Below are 23405 nucleotides of genomic sequence, written 5' to 3' on the forward strand. Positions count from 1 at the left end.
TATGACTTGGTCGTTAAAAGCTTTGAGCAAGTTTTTGTGTTTAAGCACCATTGCTCAAACTGCGCATCAAGTGTTCCTAGTGCGTAGATCCCTTGTATACACAACGTTTGGCACTAGCTTTCGTGGTAAAGTGCTTGCCCAGATAGGGATACATGCTTCCATTGGATCAACTGACCCAAATGCCATAGCGCAGTCCCTCTTGATTGAGGAGTTTCCTTACGTGCAAACTAGGCGCCAGGAAATGGTCAAAAAAATTATGAACTCCTCAGATACATGATGTAAAATCACCGTGCTGGAAGGAATAAAAAATATTTGAAATTGTCTCTCTATATTGCAAATTCTTTTGAATCTGATTTTTCAATCTTGAAAATTGTTTCAATTGGTGATATGAATTGTTTTTTGATTGGTGACTTTGTTATTTCAAGTTTTGTATGTAATTGCAGTCAATTTCAGTATATTTGTGCTTTTTAAGTACCCTAGGGGGTAGATTAGCCTATAAGGGGCAAAAAAATGCCTAGCCACAAGGGCGCGCAAATGGCCTATCCATCAGTTTTGGATGGGCCATTTGCGCACCCTTGTGGCCAGGCATTTTTTTGCCCCTTATAAGCCAATCTACACCCTAGGGTACTTAAAAGCACAAATATACTGCAATGGATTGGTTTTGCATCATTCATTTAAATGCACCCTTTTCATATGGCAATTCCAGCATATGTTCAGACTCAAGGACACTAGAAAAGCTGAAATCAATTATGAAATGAATTTTCCAACACACTATCACCTGCTTTAGCTCTACCTAGTACACCCCTCCACCAAAAAGTCCAATTACATTGGACATTTGAAAAATCCAAATTAATGTTGCATAGACACTTGGTTTCACAAATTTGTTTTGATATCCTATAAGGAATTCAAAGCTTGAAATGACCAAAAAAAGGTGTCCACAAGGATCCATGTAAAATATTGATGCAAGACCAATAGGTTTTAGTAAATTTGTGCATTTTAAGTACCCTTGCAGGGGGTAGATAAGTCTAAAAGGGGCAGAAAAAGGCCTGGCCACAAGGGCGCGCAAATGGCCCATCCATCAGTTTTGGATGGGCCATTTGTGCGCCCTTGTGGCCAGGCATTTTTTTGCCCCTTATAAGACAATCTACACCCTAGGGTACTTAAAAAGCGCAAATATACTGCAATGGATTGGTTTTGCATCATTCATTTAAATGCACCCTTTTCATATGGCAATTCCAGCATATGTTCAGACTCAAGGACACTAGAAAAGCTGAAATCAATTATGAAATGAATTTTCCAACACACTATCACCTGCTTTAGCTCTACCTAGTACACCCCTCCACCAAAAAGTCCAATTACATTGGACATTTGAAAAATCCAAATTAATGTTGCATAGACACTTGGTTTCACAATATGTTATTTGTTTTGATATCCTATAAGGAATTCAAAGCTTGAAATGACCAAAAGAAGGTGTCCACAAGGATCCATGTAAAATATTGATGCAAAACTAATAGGTTTTAGTAAATTTGTGTATTTTAAGTACCCTTGGGGGTAGATAAGCCTAAAAGGGGCAGAAAAAGGCCTGGCCACAAGGGCGCGCAAATGGCTTATCCATCAGTTTTGGATGGGCTATTTGCGCGCCCTTGTGGCCAGGCATTTTTTTGCCCCTTATAAGCCAATCTACCCCCTAGGGTACTTAAAAAGCACAAATATACTGCAATGGATTGGTTTTGCATCATTCATTTAAATGCACCCTTTTCATATGGCAATTCGAGCATATGTTCAGACTCAAGGACACTAGAAAAGCTGAAATCAATTATGAAATGAATTTTCCAGCACACTATCACCTGCTTTAGCTCTACCTAGTACACCCCTCCACCAAAAAGTCCAATTACATTGGACATTTGAAAAATCCAAATTAATGTTGCATAGACACTTGGTATCACAATATCTTATTTGTTTTGATATCCTATAAGGAATTCAAAGCTTGAAATGACCAAAAAATGGTGTCCACAAGGATCCATATAAAATATTGATGCAAAACCAATAGGTTTTAGTAAATTTGTGCATTTTAAGTACCCTTGGGGGTAGATAAGCCTAAAAGGGGCAGAAAAAGGCCTGGCCACAAGGGTGCGCAAATGGCCCATCCATCAGTTTTGGATGGGCCATTTGCGCGCCCTTGTGGCCAGGCTTTTTTTGGCCCCTTATAGGCTTATCTATCCCCAAAGGTACTTAAAATGCACAAATTTACTGAAATTGACTGCAATTTCATACAGAACTTGAAATTACAAAGATAATAGACAGAGTAGACACAACTGTTGATCATATTGTCATTGGAAAGTCAAATCATTACAAAGATAAGGGTGTGCAATACAAAAAGAGGGATAACTTCGGCTAATGCTCGAAGTCTCGTCGCAATCGACGTGCAAGCTGCATATGTTTTGGCTGTATTGTCACTCGCTTTGCATGAATGGCGCATAGGTTGGTATCTTCCAACACCGAAATGATGTGGGCCTCTGCAACTTCTTGAATAGCCTCTAGCGCTATTGCTTGCATTCTATACTGATTTCCATAGCTTTGAAGCACCTCCTTCACAGTGCGAGCAAAGGGGGCGCGTCGAATCAAGAGCTCCGCCGTCTTCTGGTAGTGGCGGATTTCTGGAAATGCCCTTGCTATTTTTCGGCGCCGCTACGGTTGTCTTGGGGGCACTTGCACATTTGCTGGCGGGCGGCGTTTAGGCTTCTTGAAAAACTTAGACTTGCGCCTATTTACATGCTTAGGGGCTGGTTCTGCAGCCTCTTCTTATTCTTCTTCTTCCCTTGGTTGCCGCAATGTCTTCCCCCCAACAGCCACCCGGTGTGTGCGCGGTATTTTTTCTCGCAGCCATGGTGGCTCACTCTCTGATTCGGTGTCTGTATGGACCACTCGAGTCCTGGATGGTCCTGCTTGTGATTGGGGGCGCGACGGCTGCTCCCTTTCGCACTCTAATGTTTGCTGGCCCTCTGCTTCACTCCAGCGCTGGGCACGTTGCTTCATTCTCTTTCTAGGTGTTATATCTTGAGGAGGTGGAGATTCAACAGTCCTTGATGACTCTCGTGCCCTACCACCATGCCCACTACTAGAAGAGTTCCTGGAACGGCCAGGTGTTCGTGGCTATTTTCTTGTGCCTTTAAGCCATGACGGCTTCTCACATCCTTGGAGGGTGTTTTTGTTGGCAGGCGGATGCTCTTTAGCGGTTTGTTTGGTGCGCGCCATTTCGTTGGTAAGAGCTCACATGTTCTTAAGAAATGAGTGATTTATGAGAGCATGCAATATTTATAAGGGCCCATTTAAAAAGGGCCCTGTTCACACTAATTTTTTTAAAAGAAGTATTATTTTTTAAATAAACATGTCGCTAAGAGTTGGACCCTGCGTTCACGTTTAGTGACTCGCGCAGTATCCACTTTGATCCTTGTCGCACTATGCATCGCCGCCATGCAGCATGCTTGGTGGGACCTTGCGACATTTGCCACTTGTTGCTATGCTCTTGACGACTCCATTTGCGCACTTCAATAGCAATCTTGGATTGTCGCGCACGCTCCATTGTGAGCTTACGAGCAAATGTTGTGCGAAAAAACCAGTTGAACATCTCCTCCAAATAATTGGATTGCACCATTCCACCACTATGTCGAGTATTTTTGAAGTACACTCCCCTTGCTCGATAATGGGACTTCTCCATGCCTTGAGTGCTAAAAATTTCAAGCGATCCATACTTGTGCATAAAAAATGCACCATGCGCAAACAAGATATGCTGTTCACATGAGTAAACGATCCACATTATTAAATAAAAACAATCCCTTGTAATGAATACAACATGAATGACTTACCATGTAATGTGTGATGTTATTTTCACCCCAAGAAAGGGTGAAGACCTTGGTAAAATCCGCCAAAGCTTCTTGAAATGATTGACGTTGTTCTTCTGTTGTGCTGTTAAGGCCCATAAGCTTGACCATTTTATCAAAATGGGCCCAAACTTGCTTGTGCTTGTTTGCAAGCTCGCCATTTGAATCATTGTCAGTAGTAGCTTTGCATAACTCCTTCCAAAGCTCCCAAAGGTTACCTGCCTGCTGGTTGGAGCTGTTTTGAGCATCATATCGACTTGTATTTCCTTGGGAAACTCTCTTCAAAAAGTGTCTAGCTTTTTGTCCACTCATTGACACTTGTTGAGCAATTTCATGGGCCTCCCCTGTGTTCTTTGCAACAACTATAGACACATTTCCACCGTGACAGCCAATGGAATTCAAGAGTACCTCCACTCTTTCGATCGCTTCCTGGGACTTTTCCAACGGTTTCATTGTGAAAGCATAGTCAACGTGGAGCTTCAATAGCCTATGAAAAATGCGCATGAATGCGTGTAATGTACAAAAATGTACATTCGATAGAGGAAATCGAAAGATTGGATTCCAAGCGTGGTCCTTTTGATCACGGTCTGGGGCATTGAGCATGGGACATCTCAGAATAGACGCTTCCCATTCTCTACCTTCATCTCCGATATCACGACAATCTAACCCTTGTTCTCCATGCCCTTGCCATGGAAGCATGTAACCGGCCTTTGCAGTGCTCTTATGTGATTTTTGTCCATTAGGTTTGTACCCTCGAGTGCAAAATGGACAAGGCATGAGAGAAGAAGCCCCTTGTTTGCATCCAAGCAAACACTTTATGGTCTTCAAATCCCCACCTAAGTGTCACTCCACATCATAACTACCAAAGCCCTCAATCTCCAACTTCTGACCTGCAATTTGGGAGTGTATTACTTCTGTGATCCATGGAGTTCTCTCAAAAATCCATGAAAGTACTCCATTGGTCTCTTTGGGCACCTCAATAGCACCCAACCACCAACTGTCTTTCTCTGATTGCACGCTAAAAGATAGGGTGGGATATGGCTTGATTGAATCCCTTCGCTTGGTTTGCAGAAGGGCCTCGTTCATTAGAGTGACACTTAGCCTCTCTAACCTTCGGCCTTTCACTATTTGACACTCATCGAGTTTCAGCACAAAAGCGACTTTTGTGCCAAGCACTACAAAATAAATAGTGCTAAGACCTTAAACTTCAGCGTCTATGATAAGAATAATACCAAAGAAAAAAGTAAAGTGTGTCACCTTCTTCAGGTAACTCGTAAAATCTAAGCATGGCTTCTTGAAGCCTTCTAAGATCCACGAAAATATTATTCCACATTGTGTAAGGAAAGCCCTTCTCCGAAGGTCTTATGGATTGTTTCTTACCTTTTCCCCTTGTCTTTGTTGCGTACGAAGCATAAAGGGAAGTTGGCATTGTGTCATCAATGTGTAGGTATGTCCCAATGCGGGAGAACACATCTTCGTTTGTGGCTTTCTTTGTGAGCTTGACCTTGTAAGGAACGGGAAATAGGTTTTCCACAATGCCATGTTCTTTGAGGGCATCCTTTAGGAGTTGAAAAATAGCCTGATAGGCTTTGGTGCTGATTCCAACCTCATCACAAGCTTGTTGAACATCATCATTACTAACCACATTTCTTAATTTACGCATAAGGTCCTTGGTGACTGCATCCTTAATGTGCTTACCTCCAGGTGATTGTAAGATAGAAATCACGTCCTCGGTATTGAGACAACTAGTGAGAAGGTTGACTCGATTATCTTGGCTTGTTCCACCGCATGCCTCTTGGATGAAGTAAGAATGCATCATGCAAGTAAAGACCAAATCACCTTGTGACTGTAACTCGTCGTTTGCGTGCTCCTCCGGAATGTGCAAGAGTTTCAATGGATGAATACGGGCGTTTGCGTTCCCTTGCACCAAGGGGTGTTTCTTTCAAGTATGTGATGGTGTTGGTAAGCTTCTGGATGTGGAACTCCTTTTCTTGCATTTGTTGTTCAAGACTTTTAACCACCCTCTCCGAAGAGGCAACACTCTCTTGTAATGCCGTCGTCTTGAGGTGAAGAGCTTGACATTCGTGCATCCACATATGCAAAGAAGCACCTGCACCCATACACAGCCGCTTGCAATAGCCTAACAAGCCTGCTTCTCCCCTCCCAAGAAATTGAAGAAATGTGGAAAGGCTATTAAATGGTGGATGGAAGCGACTTATAGGATCGTAAGGGTACAAATGGCCATCCACCCAAATGTCAACATTGGTCTCACAAGCAGTGCGACGTTCCTGTGATGACCTTTGATCACCCTCACTAGTGGTCTTCGGTGCAAATGCCGTGGGTAAGCGAATATGTATGCTTTTGGTGTGCGGAGTACGTGGTGGTGGAAGCAAACTATTTGTGATGTCCGTGAGCACCATGGAAGCTGTTGCGTGAGGAAGCAAATGATGAAAAAATAGAGGGGGAAGGGTAGAGAGGCCGAGCAGGATGGGAGGAGAGAAGGAGGGAGGGGGGGGAGGGAGAGATTGGGGAGGAGGAGGAAGGTAGGGGCAGAGAGGGAGAGGAGAGGGAGAGGGAGAGAGGAGGGAGGAGGGAGGAGGAGGAGAGAACAAAATGTTTATTACTTTTTGGAGAAAAAGATCTTTGAAAAAATGGACTTTCTAAGCCTTTGGGTTAAAAAATGGTTCAAAAAATGATTTTTGGATATGTATATATGTTGGGAGGGAGTTTTAAGTAAAAAACAAAAAAAATGAAATTTTTTTATCCGGAGCCGTAGCTACCACGGATTTTTGACAAAAGACAAGACGAAGAATAGATTGGAGTCCACTAACAACCGTAAAATTCACTTATGCCTAAAAAACCTTGGAACAATCATGCGGGCTATCGCCCCTGCACATCGTAGCATCCATGCTTCCTTCACCCTTACAGAACACCCTGGCGGTTTTTTTCCTGCAGTGTCCGATGCTCCCTCCTTACTGCAACTAGCGGCTCTTCTCTCCTAACTGCATCCTCCTCATGCACCACCAAGTGGACCCTTCTCATGCTCCTCAACACCTCTAGCCCACCACCCTCATGACCCAACCATCACCTTGCAGCTCATGCCACCTTTCACAGATACAGCCCCTCGTCACCTTTGCCCTCGGGCTGGCTCCTAATTCCCCCTTCACTGGCGCTCCTGCAACGTCCTTGAAGGCTCCCCCTTGCTGCCCTCTGGCGGCCCTCCTCTTGATGCAACTGGCGGCCCTGAGTTCCCCTTGGTCACGGCCTGGCTTGACTGCGATAGCACTGCCCCTCCTTCTCCTTGCGACAACCTCTCGGCTTCTGCCAGCCCGCCAATGTGATCCTTGGCTTACCTCGACCCCTACACATGGCCTCAGGTGGCCTCCTCAGTCCCCATGCCGTAGGCGGCCTTCAACTCCTGTACGCCCCCCCAACTGGCAGCGCTATCAACCTCCCCTACAAACTGGCCCCCTCTCATGCAAACTGTCCTTCCCCTTATGGCAGCCCACCACCTTCCACAGATGGCGCCCACTCTTGCTCACCACCTGACCTTCCCCTCCACTACATGCGCCCTCCTTCCATGCAACTGGCAGCCCTCTCTTCATGAACTTGCAACCCGCCCTCGTTTTTTTTAGCATGGCCATCTCTAAAAAATACTTAACTTGCTACCTAGGCCGACTTTCGACGAGAGGCAACCCGCGATCGATCCTCCATGTATAGCTTTGCATTCCTTACCATAACCTGAGACCATGCTTTAGAACCAAGGCCTCCACGGCTTTAAGTACATATAATTGACCCACAAGAATTAAATCCCCGGATGCTATGTTACTTGCCAATAATGGCGACCGCAACAAACATTGACCGCTCTGAATCCCAATGCAACCATAATAGATGGCCACATTCAAGCTCTGGTTTAGACTGGATCTCCAAAAGAGGCTCAAATAACAAGCCAAATAGAGTAAATGGTGACTATACTTCATGTACCTGCAAACATCTCGATCATTAGAGGCACAAAATCATCGGGTAACCTGTAAAGTGCAACATCTGGCATACACATCACAATCCAACTTGCTGCAATCTGCATCTAGTATTTGCTCCATCGCTTCTTCAGGAGTCCTCACAATTCCACACTGATGCTAGTACCACTATCTTAGGTCGACACAACTCAGTTGCACCAACGTGTAACAAATTGCAATTTTAAGTGAAGATTATTTTCAATTTTTATCCATATTTCTTTGCACATTTGTTAAAGTTTTCAAATGGTGGTTAAGAGTTTACTTGAGATAGTGTGAGAGTGTTAGTGTCATTTGCAACTATAAATTTGTATTTAATATGTTGTTTTTTATTGTCCAGTGCAAATTTAACACCAGATCAAAAGAAATGTATTATGCGTGCCATTTGTAAAGAATGTATTTTGGCAATCTCATCATGTGTAGCTGATCGCATACAGTAGATTAGTGAAATCGATGTCTACTTCAAAGACATCACTAGTGCTATATGGGAGAACACGTGCACAAAGTGTAGGTTGCGACTTGAAGGCCAATACGAGTTGTTGCTTCCAACAGGGATACGGAAATTTGACCCCCACCACAAGGTTAGGACAGTGTTGGGCAATATGAAAGTATGTTGCAGAGACTTAAAGGAAGATATTCCACCTATCTGCGACATGTCAAAATTAGAGCTCTGGGATAAATTGTGGGAAGAACAGAAGGTAAAGATGAAGCATGTGAAAGCACAGGACCAAGCAGCCTTACCCAAGAGATTGAAGATGGCCCAAGATGTGTAAGCAGCTTTGGGAGGTCGATCCGATGCCAGCGGAACCGGCACAATCATGCGCACTGCTTTGAATGCAAAGTGTGCTCATCTTGTCGGCATCCCTCACGAAGCCTTGGTAGAAGGTATGAGGATTGGAGCAGGCTCCTTCGGTGTGTGCACATTGTACACCATCAAAGGCATCTCATTTTTTCTAGACTACATTACATACGTGGGAAAATGTTACAAGGGAGGGAGTGAGGCAAAATTTGACAGCTTTCAGACAGAGCAAGGAATGCAAATGCTTCACCCCTCCATTGTAAGGTGCATTGGGTTTACTACGGAAGCTCCTTGGATCACGATATTACCATACTACAATGGGGGTACCGTGGGCGACATGATGTGTCGCTTATCGTTCGCTCACGGATTGTTCAGACGGCACATGCACATGCTATAACACGGCTAGAGGTCATTGCCTATAGCAAATCTTCCTGTAAGCAAGATAGACACGGTGCGGGTCAAAGCAGTGATCGAGCAGATGCCAACCATTTGTCATGCCTTAATTGACGGCATTGCGGTTGCCCACTCAGTCGATATAGGGCACAGTGACATACACCCATTCAACATAATGTTGGACTTGACTCGCGCCAATAAACCCCACCTCGGCATCATTGATTGGGGTATGATGCTGAGAACACCAGCTAAGCATGCAGCAAATAATTATCTGCATCCAAGAGCAGAGTTGGACGAAGCAGTTTTGAATGCACAGAGAGCAGGGAATGCCGAGATGGCTAAGCGACCATGGATTTCTCTCAAACTATACCATCCATGGTGCACAGATGTATACACAAAAGCGAGTGACATTTATGGAAAATTTTTGGAGTGCAGCTAGAAAAGTTTATTTTCCAGAAGAAGTTTTTCACCACCCGGACGAAGATGTTATGAGGGCTATTCAAATTAAAGTAGATTGTTCGATGAAGTTAAAAGAGCGAGACCAGAGAAAGAATGCTTCTGACGTATTGATATTTTTCAAAGAACATTTAAAGACAGACCCTAACCCTGTCCAACGTCCACTTGTTGAACTTGCACCATCATTTTATCCGATTTAAACATTTCTATGATATACATATGTCTTGTCCAAGGTATTGATCCTTTTTTTATTGAAGTGTATTATCTGGTTTGAAGTGGTTCACCTAATTGACTCAATTATCTTTAGTCATTTCAAATTTGTCATTTAACTATCATTATTTCAAATTTTCCTTGTGGTTCAATTAGTCGCATTTGTTGTGGTTTGATTTAGTGGATTCCGCGCACTTTCCCTGTGAACAAGAAGTTGCTATATTCTGCATATGCGAGATTGTTGAATCGTGAGAATATATATTTGCCAATGATATTGAATATTTGTCTATCTGTTGACTGCAGCTCTAAGAGAAAATGGCCGATGAAGAACAAGATATTGGCACCCAATCACTGCCCAATGATCAACAACAAGCGGCTGTTAATGCATTTCAACGCATGAAATCTCTCGCACACGGCATGTTGGCACAACAATTGACGCGTAGTGCTCGCTGACTCTCAAAGTGGGCAAATCCAAACCACATGCAATGGAAAGAGATCAATAAAGAAGTGACAAAGGACATGATCAAGACAATATGGCCATGTGAGGACGCAGAGATCAAGAAAGGAAGGTGGAAGGTTTCGAAGTGCAACCATGATGCGATCAAAGAAAATGCTGAGAGGATTTATTTGGAGGTTTATGGCCATTCCTTGCACAATGCAGATTGTGCGCTATATTTTGCAAAAATGTTATATGTTCACTTTGTGCAACAACGACCAATAGACTTCTCGTCAAAAGAGACAACTGTTGCCACTCATGATTTAAGAGAGAGTTGTGTCACTTTCACCCGAGATGAGCTGGCATTGATAGTGGAAGGCGCCGACCTACAGTTAAAAAGGGAGAAGGATATTTACACGACACAGTTGGCAGAGAAAGATGCAGAAATAACACGGCTTTCTATAGCCACCCAAACAACCCCAACCCTCACAAGTCCGGATGGAGAAAAGCATTCACCGCTTAAGTCAGGGCGTTCAAAATCTGACACAGCGAGTGAATCCAACGCCTGTACAAGGGACACACATCAGCCACCTTGTCATGCATCTGGAGTTGGTCCCCTCGTCTACTTCAAATGCATCTTCATCTTCCCAATGTCCAGTTTGCCACAAGAATTTTGATGGATGGAGTGGATTTATACATCTACATGTGGTTATTATTATCATTTAGTTTGTCTTATTTATTTAATGCAAAATAGTAGTCGATGTACAATCTGTTCACAAGATATTCCACAAGGAATATATATTATGTTGGGCACGGAAAACAAATATAAATTCAAGCAATCAAGCCCAAATACCCCTAGCACAATTAGAAATCTGTTTGATGAGCAAGATGCTGCTTCAGGGCAACACAATTGAGATCGACAAACTGTGTACTATCGCAAATATGAAGCATTGTAATTACTCAAAACACATTTGAATACAAGGTCTTTTACAATGGTTTTTGACATTTACTCGTTCTACTCTCAAGCTATATTGAATCAGTTGAGTTGTTATCTGGTTCTAAGTCTGAGTGTTGTGGTTCTCCTTGTAATTCAACCTCCACATCTATTATCAAATTCTCTTCTATTTTGTCTACAGTGCATTGAGATACGCCAACATTGAACTCTTCTTCATCTTCGTTTTGATAATCATACAACCAGGTTGGCATTTCCTCCTCGTAGCCAACACTTTTGATGTGATTTAATATCTTTTCATTGCAAAACATAAACACTAATTTTTCTGCTCTGTCTGCTACTAGTATGTTGCGAATAGTGTTGTGAACATGCTTGTACATACTCCAATTTCTCTTTGAACTTGAGTTTGCTACACATTGTGCGAGTACTTTCATTGCGAGGGGACATACGGTAGAGTAATGCTCTCCACCATTCATCATCCACCACTTCCATGCAAGTTGCTCTTTTGCCATTACCTATACAAAATCATTCACAAAAGGACATTCTTTCAATCTAAATGCACTCATTTCTTTGATGCAATAAATTCGGTCTTGAACGTTGGCGTAGAATGTGTTGAGTACGTGATAGAAATTACTTATCGCCTCTGTATTGGAGATCAGATCTAAATTTTAATACTTTGGATCGAGCATGTAGGCAACACTATGGAGTGGACTATGAGCGCTCTTCCACCTTGCATGAAAATACTTAGCCAAATGTTTTTGTTGTTTGCCAGAGAATGGTAATCGCCACTCCTTCTCTACTATAGACTCTTTCAGCTCTTCAGGATTTTCAAGCCTCTGTTGGATTGACCACCATGTCATCCACACTTTGCCCAAGTTTGGTGCCCTTTGATCAAGATTGCAGATCGCGAAAATAACGGGCATCATTACTTGGTATGCATTCATTACACTCCTCCACCAAGAAACCTTGTTTACATTGCCACGTAGACATGTAATATTATCTTTTACTTTTTCTTTCTAATCAAGCTGTCATTTCATCAAAGACCGTGCAATTGAATGCATCAATTACAGTGAATTTATTACAAAGAACTGATTCCAAGTTATAAAAGTGTGTGCGGAACCGAGTTTCAACAGGAAGTTTCAACATCACTGAAATGCGCATCCTATACAAATCGAGCACTCTTTGTTGTTTTAAGATAAATTTCACAACCTGACGTGCTGTATCAATTTTTTTGGTGAACCATGTGGTTTCTTCGCTAGTGTACCAATCTTTCAGCACCAAGTTCAAGTTGTGCGTATTACAACCATTGGAAAAAATGTGTGGAAAGCACTTCTTTATTTATTTACTTGCGTTTTTACAATTCTTTGCATTGTCCATGACTACTGGAACGGCATGTTCAACACCAATTTCTTTAATTACATTAATCAAGACCTCAAAAATGTATTTGTCACTTTTAATTGCACCAAAACTATCAATCGCCTTTATAAACGTCTCTCGCCTTGGACAAACCAGCATTACATTGATTAGCGTTCTTCTATGAACATTTGACCAGCCATCACTCACAATCGTACATCCTGAAAGCGAAATATTCCCAAGTATTATTTTGCCAACACGCTCTTTGACTTCGATGTAACATTTGTCCAAGAAAACATTTCTTATCGTGTGATAAGAAGGAGCTAAAAATCCTGGACCGCGGTTAGCACACTATTTACTATATATAATTACTCCCGCTGGGCTTTTTCATTTTCCCGGCCGGCCCGCCGGGCTATTGTATATACCCGGTGGGCCCCGCAAGGAAAAATGGAAACCCTGGAGGGCTAACCGGCTTTACAGGTTTTTGCAAGCCAAAATCAAAGTCACGTTAACAATTAACGTGATCACGTGATTTTTTTGTGTAAATACTAAAGGTATTGACGTAATCACCCGATCATGATTACATTACTGAAATCCTTGGTTGGAGGTGATTAGAGAGGTTTCCACACTTGGTCTGTTTGTACAAAGGGTGTGGCAAAAGATTGGTCATCGTGCATGAGCTGCAAGGTATTAGCCTACAAGTTTGGTGTGGCTTGATAAGTGCATATCCATGGCACTCCTAGAATAACTGCTTTGTTAAGATCCTTATCCTCGACCACATGAAATTGATGAGTATAAAAATTTTCATCAACAGTTATTGGTAAATTCACATGTCCTAGACTGCTCATTGTGCCTTTGTTTTCCACTTTGAATCCCATTGTGTTTGGCGTTAGAGGTTCCTTTGTCAATTTCCGAAAAGTAGAGTAATTAACAACATTTTCTCTTGCTCCGATCTCTACTAAGGCACGCTCGGTGGTGCCATCGGCAAGTTGCAGCATAATGCGTAAATCCATGCCACCTATCCATGTAGCCTCTGTTTGTATGGATGTTATTGGAGGGGAGTTGATACAATTGCTTTGTTGGGCCTTTCTCGAAAGGTTTACCTGTTCCTTCCGCTTTAGTATTCTCATTTTGGCTTCTTGTAGTGCTTGTTCCTGAATGTTGTGGGCTTGACTTCTGCACTGAGCTATCGCATGTATGGTTTGGAGTTCTTATGGTGTCAATAGAAGAAGATGTTTCTTTAATCTACAGCCACTCATCGAATTAGGCATCTCCTGTCTTGTCAATATTGCAAGCTTGATGACACCACTTTGTGATACATCATGTATTACAAAAGGTTCCATCCCTCGCTTTTTGAGTTTTTTGGAGTTGTTTAAGGGTACATACTAAAACATAATCCCCTTTCTGGAACTCCTTTCTAATCACATGTTGATCATGGAAAGCTTTTATTTTTCTTTTTTGAGCATATATCCTGGCTAGCGCTCTGGCTCGAGCTTCATCCAATTGCTCCAGTGTGTCTAGTCTCTCTGACAACTTGTGTCCCGTGCATCCTTTTATGTTGCAACTCGTAGTGTTTTAATTAGAAATTCCATGGGTAGAATTGCAGTAACCCCGAACACCACGTTGAAGGGAGTCGTCTCGATGGAAGTTTTAAAAGCTACTTTGCAAGCCCATAATGTAGTGTGTAGATTTTGATCCCAATCATTTCTTGAGTCATTGACTATTTTGGTGAGCACCGTGCATAAGATTTTGTTGGTTCTTTTGGCTTGTCCGCTGTTAGCTTGTGGGTGATAGGGTTCTGATTTGCGATGGACCACCATGAATTCGTTAAGGAGGCTTTCAATGACATTGTTTAGGAAGTGTGTTCCCTTATCGCCCACTATTTCAATGCGTAGACCATATCTTGTAAAGATATGTTTGAAAAGGAACTGAGCCGTAGTCTGTGCATCATTTTTCTATGTTTCCTTTGCTTCTGTCCATTTGGTCATATAATCGGTTGTGACTTGATGTATTGTGCATGCGACCTATATGTTGGCGGTATTATGGGGCCAATAAAGGCAATGCCCCATTTGGCAAAAGCGCGTATATCCATCATTGACCGTAAAGGCATTTCACCTCTTTGTAGGGGTGTTTTTGTACGTTGACATTCATCACATTGTTTGACATAGGCCTCGCATCGCCAAACAGGGTTGGCCACCATATACCAGAATGTAGTACTAGCTTTGTTGTTTTATTAGTAGAGAAATGTCCCCCTGGATGGCCTGAGTGAGCTTATTCTAGAACACTATAATATTCGCTTTCCACAGCACACAGTCGTAGTTGTTCGTTCTTTCCTCGCCGATACAATTGGTTTGCGTTTAACAGATAATGTTTTGCTTCTTCTTCGACAGTTCTCATTCTTGCTTTGCCCCATCCCTCTGGGAAGGTCTTGTTTTTTAAGCACTCAGTTATGTGAGTACTCCATTTGGGTGCTTGTGTGACTCGAAACAGAGTGGCTTGTTCTACTGGAGGTTGTTTTGTGCAGATATCACATGATTTCACATAAGTATGGATGCTGTGTTCCATGTTTTTCCATTAGACTCCCAGTCTCTTTAGCCTTTGGTATGATTGCGTTTCCCCATTTGTGAAACCCCGTATGTTGTATGTGAGCTTGTTTGAGGTAGTTTTTGTATTCTTCGCAATGTACACATAGTCTCAAAATCCCATCCTTACCCTGCTTGTATAGTTGTCCTGCCAGAAGCTAGAGATTTCTTGTTTGATGGATTATTGATGGTTATCTTTCCACCTGTAATGATCCGATTGTGAGTAGAGGGATGACCTTTTCACTCCACCTTGGAACCATTTAATGTTAAACAAGTATGAATCTAGAAGATCATCATCAATACCTTCATGTGCTTCCCCATGGAATAGTCTCGAAAGATTATTAGCTCGTATGTGTGAGGTCCCCTTTTTTACGACTACTGTGAAATCAAACTCAAGCAATAGTATAAACCAAGGAACAATCCAGGTTTGTTGACCAGATATCATAGTGCTTGGTGATCTACAACAAAAACGAATCTGTTTGCAAGAAGGTAGTGTCTAAATTTTTTGACAACATATATCATTCCTAAACCTTCTCTTTTAGTAGTGGTGTGATTTTTCTCCGCGTTGTTCAACTGCTGACTGGAGTAGAAAATGGGAAAATCCATTTTCTTCTATCTTGGCTGGGCTAATATATATCCTATTGCATAGACTAATGTGTCAACATGAACGTGAAAGATCTTGCTCCAGTCAGGGGCTTGCAAAATTAGAGCAGAAATTAGTTGCTGCTTCAATTTGTGAAAATCTTGTTCGCATTCTTCTGTCCATTCAAACTTAGCAATGAGGGCATACAACAGCTTAGCTATTACAGCATACATGTATATGAAGTACTTGCTAGTACCGACAATGTCCCATAAATGCTTGCACTTCTTTCATTTTTGTTGGTCTAGGTAGTGCAGCAATCATTTGTATCTTTTTCTTGATCAATGGAGGTCCTGTTTTTGGACACAATGTGGCCCAAAAATTTTCCCTTTCCTTACCATGAAGACACATTTTTCAGGGTTTAAGCAAATACCATAAGTTCTGTACTTTTCACAAACTTTCCCTAGATGTGTTATGTGATCACTTCTCAGGTGAGAATGAACACAAAGATCATCCATGTATATCTCTAAGAATTGTCTAAGATATTCTTTGAATGCATGACTCATTAGTCTCTAAAAGTACCAGGTGCATTGGTCAGGTTGAAAGGCATTACCATGTATGCAAACATACGCCACTCTGTTGCAAAAGTTGTCTTATGCTGACCTTCTGCTTTATTAGCCTGAGAAACCATCCAGAAAACTATAGGCCTCTTTCCTTGCTATCTTCTCAATAACATGATACGTTATTGGCAGTGGATAGTTGTCCCTGATGATGGCAGCATTTACCTGTTTGAGGTTTACACAGACACACAATTTTCCATTCTTTTTGGGTACTACCACAATAGGGGATACCCAATCGGTATGTTCCATCTCGTAGATAAACTCTGCATCCTTCACTTTGTCTATCTCTTCCTTAATTTTCTTGGCAAAAGTCTCATTGTATGTATAAGGACGTTGTCTACATGGTCTGGCATCACTTTTAAGGGGTATCGTGTGCTGACAGATCTCTGTATCTATTCCTTTTAGGTCTTTGTATGACCAAGCAAAGACATCTTTATACTGTCTTAGTGTATCTATCAAAAGCCACTCTTCTTCTTCTCTGAGGTCCATGGAAATGTATGCCGGTTTAGGTTCCTTGCCTAGTTCTACTAAGTTTATGCATTTTGGGTGGCTCATCTACTAGCTCATCATCTATCTTGTCCTTGGTGCCAGTCATCCCCCATTTGTCCACAATAAAGGGATTGTGAACCACTAAGTACATCATTCCCTCTCTATCAAAGTACATATCCCCATCATAATCCAGATCTACAAGGTCTCTGAACTTGCTTAGCTTATTTTCCAACTTAACACAATAGCGGTCCATTTCATCCTTACAGATTTTGGCCTTAAGCACATTTTCAGATTGAAACTTCAAATACAACAATTTTGCATCAAATGCAGATTGAGAAGGACCTGCCCCCATGGAAGCTATTCCCTTAGGGTTCAATTTGTTGGAATCCTCAGTCACCAAGCTGTATGATCTTTCTGACGAGGTGTCAAAAAAACTTCCACTAGGATAGGTTCTAAAGGATGTAGTGGTCTTTGATTCACTCTACCTTCATTTGAAAAATTGATTGCTTGGTCTATGTTGCTGGGATTCCTATTCAGGTACAATCTTCCAAATCACAAATTCATGAAAAATTGGTAATGCAAAATCCAAACCAAGTTACCTCATTAGCTAACTTGAGTTCCCCGTTTTGATCTTACTTGTTGGATAGTATTCTCTAGTACCTGCAATCTGTCAAAAAAATGCTTGATACTTGTGAGTTTACAGCCATTCTTGTTAGTTCTAGCTTTTAATCGACAAAATTTAACGAGGTTTTTCAATAGCACACAATTTTACTCACAACATCAACAATTCAAGTCCAATTTCAATTCTGAAAAAACCATCAGGTTCCTGTGAGTTGACTTAGAGAAACATGGATCCCAATCCATGTTTGGAAGCCAAATTGACTTTTCTTGGTACCATTAGGATCAACATGAATAGTAGGTACTATGGAATCATAATTTTTGGAAATGGACCTCTGGATTAGAAATTAGGTCAATTCTGACACTTTAATAGAGTTCCTACTAGTTTGGGCTTTTGGTCTGGTTTTTTGTATCCAAATTCAATTTTGAAAATACCAAGAAATTACCTATGATGTCCTCCAGCTATGGTGCAAATTTTTTATCAAATTGAGTCAGAGGAACATGGGTCGTGATCCATGTACCTAGTGCCAGAATGTATTGAAACTTGACACATAGCTAGTCCTTGGTCTACTGATGCTGGCTATATGGTTTTTGAGTGCTTTGGAGTTTTTAAGGTCAACCAAAAGTAAGTTTTAGGGTCTGTTCCAGTAGTTTTCCCCTTGATTTGATTTTTGCTCTTTCAGCCCACCTTTTGACATTTTTTGACAAGAATTATTTGGGAGAAAGTACTTCAAATGTTATCACTTTTCTTCTTGTCACTATCAGCTCAAAATTCCAAAAAGATACATGGATCACAATCCATGTTTGGCAAGGTTTTGGAATGATCTTTTGTGAGTTTGTGATAGAGGGTATGGTGATGTTCTCCCCCAAATCTTTTTGGATTTGACCAACTTTTTCCAAGTCAAAAGCAAGATTTTGTGTCTGCTTTGTGGTTTTTTCAAATAATTCATTTTTTGGTATTTTTTGATCAATTTTTTTGCTATGGCTTCTTTTGGAAACATTGTTGCCTTAGTAATTAGGAGTACAATTGTCAAATATCCCTTGCAAATGTCTTCCAGGTACATGGATCACGATCCATGTTGGGCAACATCCGGTCATGACTTTTTTTCCTAATGGTTCCCTGCTTCTAGTTGATCCCAATTCTCACCCTTTTTTGAATTTGGACAAATAAAAGTTTAGTTTCCATAAATTTTCTCAATTTTCAAGGTCTTGCTCTACTTAGCCCAATTTCTTGATTTAAATGAGCTTTTAGCACTCTATTTCTGGCCAAACTCAAGGTTTTGATGCCTGAGAGTCTGTTCTAAGCAAAGGAAACAATTTCTCCTCATTTCCCCTAAAAGGTACATGGATCAGTATCCATGTTGGATAGGCAAATTGGAGATTTTCTACACAGTCTGTCTCTAGCAAGCTTGTCTATCCCCTTTAAAGGTTTTGTTGGGTTTGGTTCAGTTTTGAAACTCTGACCATCAATTTTTCAACTTTTCAGAGGCATAATCTTCGGCACCAAAATAAGGTTTTAGACAGTTTTTTTCTAGATCATTTTGGCCCCGAATGATGGAGTAAATGGTTATTTAGTCTACTCCTAGAAACTAAAATAGATGCACAAACATAAATGAATCTAATAGTATAGAAAAGATAGCAAAGTGTGTGGTGAAACAGTCCTTTCCAAGCATTGGAAAATCAAAGAACAAAATACTCTCTTGTACTTCACTCACATCTTTTTTTGTTCATAAGGAGTAGCACTGGATAGTCTCGGACTCCAGTCTCTACTAAGCACTAAACCTACGTTTAGGTGCTTTATTGTCTATGTGTAAATGGAATGGGTGTCAAAAGCTTTGGGAGGGATTTTTTTGTACATTGAGTCACTGACCACCTAAGGATCAACTTCCCCGGCAACGGCGCCAATGTTAGCGAGTCGCCGCGACAGACGTCAGCATATATATTTATTTTGTACTAACATAATGTCAATATGCAAGGAAGCGACTCGGGAAGGGGCACAGAGACTTGATGAGAGTGTAAATCTCACCAAAGTGAACTCAGAGGGCTTCTTATACTATGACAAAAGCAAATCAACCACTTCCTAGTCCAAAAGTCAATCTATGTCCGATCTCACCACTCTAGATTATCACACCTTTTTGGCATCCAAGCGAATTCGGAATGCAACAAAACTTAAGGAGATGTATTACAACACCTAGGGGTACATTCCTACCAAGTTCTGCAGTTATCTAGGAAGGTACATAAATCACAAATTATCACAAAAAATGTGCAGAAAACTGAAACAGAACTATATGGAAAGGTCCCCCTTAAGCATAGAAACACTTATCCAAGGTCAAAACATCAAAAAACAACCATTTAAGACCTCAAACCAATGCATTTAGGCCACAAATAATGCATCACAAACCACAACAGAATTGAGAATGGTTATACTTAAATTGTAGAGCAAGAGACAAGGAACACAATGTGCTATTCGGAAATGAATCCTGATTACCGGTCTAGGAGAAAACTGGATTACAATTTGTAGCAGCAAGAGGCTTCTCACAGTGAACATTAAAAAACTTCCTAGCTAATGATTCTTTTTTAGTCTAAACCAAGGGTTTTGGCTTAAAGGCTAAAGGGACTTTCCCACGGCCATTTGGCTACTTACAAGGGGTGTAGACTCAGAGAGGCTAAGAGGACATGATCAAATATATTACAATTACGTGCCCTCATTAGCTGAATTACATTGCTTGTTTTGAAAAAATGAGCGAGTACTACAAGGTTTGGTGTACATCTACCTTTTACGTGTCAGCCCGCTGTGTCCACTAAACAAAGGTTAAGCTGGGATTTTTTTATATATAAAGTAAGCTAAGGTTAATAAGATGGAGGTGTTACTACAGAGCACGACATCTTGCATGAGGAAGTGCCACCATTGCAGGTGTGTAGCCTGCATGAGGAAGTGCCACCACATCAGGTGGGTAGCTTGCATGGAGATAGCGGGGAAGAGAGCGGCCAAGGAGGCTAAAAAGGAGGGGGGAAGAAACTTGCATTAAAGGGGGTACATAGGTGGGCTCTTGGGGGCGAGAAAAGGGACCACTAGCAAGGTCTCTAGGGGCCGAAGGGTGCAAGGGGGGAGCTCTGATAGCACTAGGAGGTAGGAGTCGAGAGCTGCAGGAGATAGGTACGGGACCTTCGAGGACAATTTTAATGTGAAGGGTCTGTGAGCTGAGGGAAGGGAGGGCCAAGGTGTTGCAAGGGTTGGCACTACCACAAGAGAGTGGAAAGGGTACAAGGCCGTGGAAGAGATGAAGTCGAGGCCAGAAGAGAGAAGGTGAAGGGCTACTGTGGGCGTCACTGCTTGTGGGAATTGGAGGGTGGTGGCCTGTGCCAGCTAAGGAGGGCCACCAGTCAAATACAGAGGGCTGGTTGAAGGGGTCAGGAGAGAGAGATGTGACCGAATGCACGAGAGTGGTGGATATTGCAGAGAGGGCTGAGGATTATGGCCCATTGTACATAAGGCCTCGAGTGTGCATGGCATTTGTACGAGGCTGAAAGCATCAACACAAGAACCAAAGGATGTTGCATGAAGGGAGCGCTCTTAGGAGGGAGTGTTGGTTGAGTGAATGATAACCAGTACCATGAGGAGTCATCGCTCTAGTTTGTGAGCTGGTGGGCATGCACGCAAAGAAGTTGAAGGCCGCAAGATGGTGAATACTAGCAAAGAAGAGCATTGAGTGCTTGGCTGAAGGGAGATAAGGAGGGATGTTACAGGGAGGTTGGACGAGGAGATGGAGTTCATTGCAGTGCATGAGAGCAGGGTAAGGGCAACAAGCAGGGCTCTAAAGAAGATTGCAAGCATGAAAGGATGGAGCATATTACTGTAAAAAGCAAAGGGGACATGGATTTTAGCCCCCTAATTCTCTCTGATTGAGCCGGTTATAGCCCGTTTACGTCTCATAATTTAGTTCTCTTAGTTTAGGCATTACACCTGAGTATCTCTCCATTAAGCCATTAAATTTGAGTATCTTTCAATTAAGCCATAGTTATGAGACTCTCTTTGGACTCTATCCTCTTCACATGTGAAAATCGCATATTGGCTACTCGCTTCTCTGATTACGCCATCTTGACAATTGACACTCTCACAGCCAGCCCCCCCGTGTGTTCCTGGCTATAAGCAATCTGGCTCCGACAACATGAAGTCCAAGTAAATTTTGTAGTTCATCACCATGTCTCCCTCTTTCATTTTCTTGTCCAAAAAGTTCTGATTGAACCTGGATGTACCCACCTCTCTCTGTGCTTCACATAGTAGTCTGCTATTGCTATCCAGCTGCAATGCTTCAAGACCAGCTATTCAATCTTGTAGAACCTCCTATTGAGTGGCATTGACTCGCCACTGACCTTTTAGAGATTCTAACTATGTATGCATTAGCAATACTACTTCCTTACCATAGACCCCAACTCAAATAGAGTGAAATTTGTAGCGACTTTATAGGACATCATCCTAAATTCCCACATACACTTCTCTAAATTTGTTTCCCACTCAGTCTCTTGCCTATATACGTACTTTGTCAGCGTTTTGATGATTTACCCATTAGCACTCTCTACTAAACCATTGCATTGGGAATGATAGGGTGAGGAAAATCAATGCTGAATTTTTAGCTTCTCTACTAATGCACACATTAGCTGGCTTCTAAATCCCTGACCCCTATCAAAAACTAGTACCCATGGTACCCAAAATGGCAAAAAATGTCATCGAACACAAATTGGGCTACCACATGAGCATTAAATTCACAGTCTTGGACTCAAACCACCTTGTGAGATAGTCAATGGATACCACAATATACTTCTCACCACTTGTAGACTTTGGGAGTGGACCTATGGCATCCAAACCCCACTTCTTGAAAGCACTTTGTGCAATGATGTCACCCTGTGACTCTGCTACCAATTGCCTTTCACCTATAGTCTGACATTCATGGCAGGTCTTGCACAAGTAATGCACATTCTTCACTTTGGAAGACCACCAAAAGCCTACTTTCAACACTCAAAAAAAGTACATGGTCTTTACTCTCGTGCTTGCTCTCTTTGTGGCATTGCTCCAACACCATACCTATCTCTTCCTTGTAGAGCACCTCCTTAGCACTCTCTCTCATCCATAGTTCATCATGTCTTCACCTACTAGTGTGAATTTGTGGGCCTTTTGCACCACTCTTCTTCTTTGCAATTTGGTAAAACTCTCTGGACACTACCCTGTGCTTAAAAAGTCTTCAACCTCTTTTAGAGTCTCCCTACCTACATAAGTGGCCGGGGCCACATATATGCCTGCAACATGCACCTGCACTCTACTACTCGCTAGAGCTGGTTTGCCTCTTTATTTTGCTCTCTCTTCACATGCTTGAATTGAATCGCTTCAAAGAAATTTAGCATCTTCTTAATGGCAAAGAATCAATGATTCAAAGAATCCTACTTTACCTGCCATTGGCCTAAGAGTTTCTTGATGAACATCAACCTATCACCCTTTACCACCAACTTGGAAATGCCGAAATCCATGCATTGTTTCAAACCCAAATGCAGAGTGAGATACTCCATCTTTGAAAAATGACTTTGCCATGTGGTTCATGTACCAACACACCTCCACCTTCCTTCTATACTACCCTTTGCTATGCTCCATCAAACCACATTGTAAAAGCATCCTCCAAATCACGCTCCTCTTTAGCTTCATCTCGCACCACTCTTGGATACACTGGAAAATCAATACCCTTATTGACCAAATGTCCGCCAGGTGGGACCAACTAGTATGGTCAACCTTGAAATTGAACTCAAACTCTTGCTACTCCAACACCCACTTCATGATCCTCTTTCCTGGATTCAAACACAACACTACTTCTGGTAACAGATTATTAGACGTCAACACAAAAAACTTACGCACAATCAAATTCACTTTAAACTTCCTACAAGTGAAGACAAAAGCCATGACCCATTGCTCCAATTTGGTGTAGGTAGTCTCTCCTGAGCTAGTCACCCTGTTCTCAAAGTAGATAGGTTTGTAG

Source organism: Adiantum capillus-veneris, chromosome 4 (assembly GCF_014529385.1).
Source record: "Adiantum capillus-veneris isolate H3 chromosome 4, ASM1452938v2, whole genome shotgun sequence".
NCBI lineage: Eukaryota > Viridiplantae > Streptophyta > Polypodiopsida > Polypodiales > Pteridaceae > Adiantum > Adiantum capillus-veneris.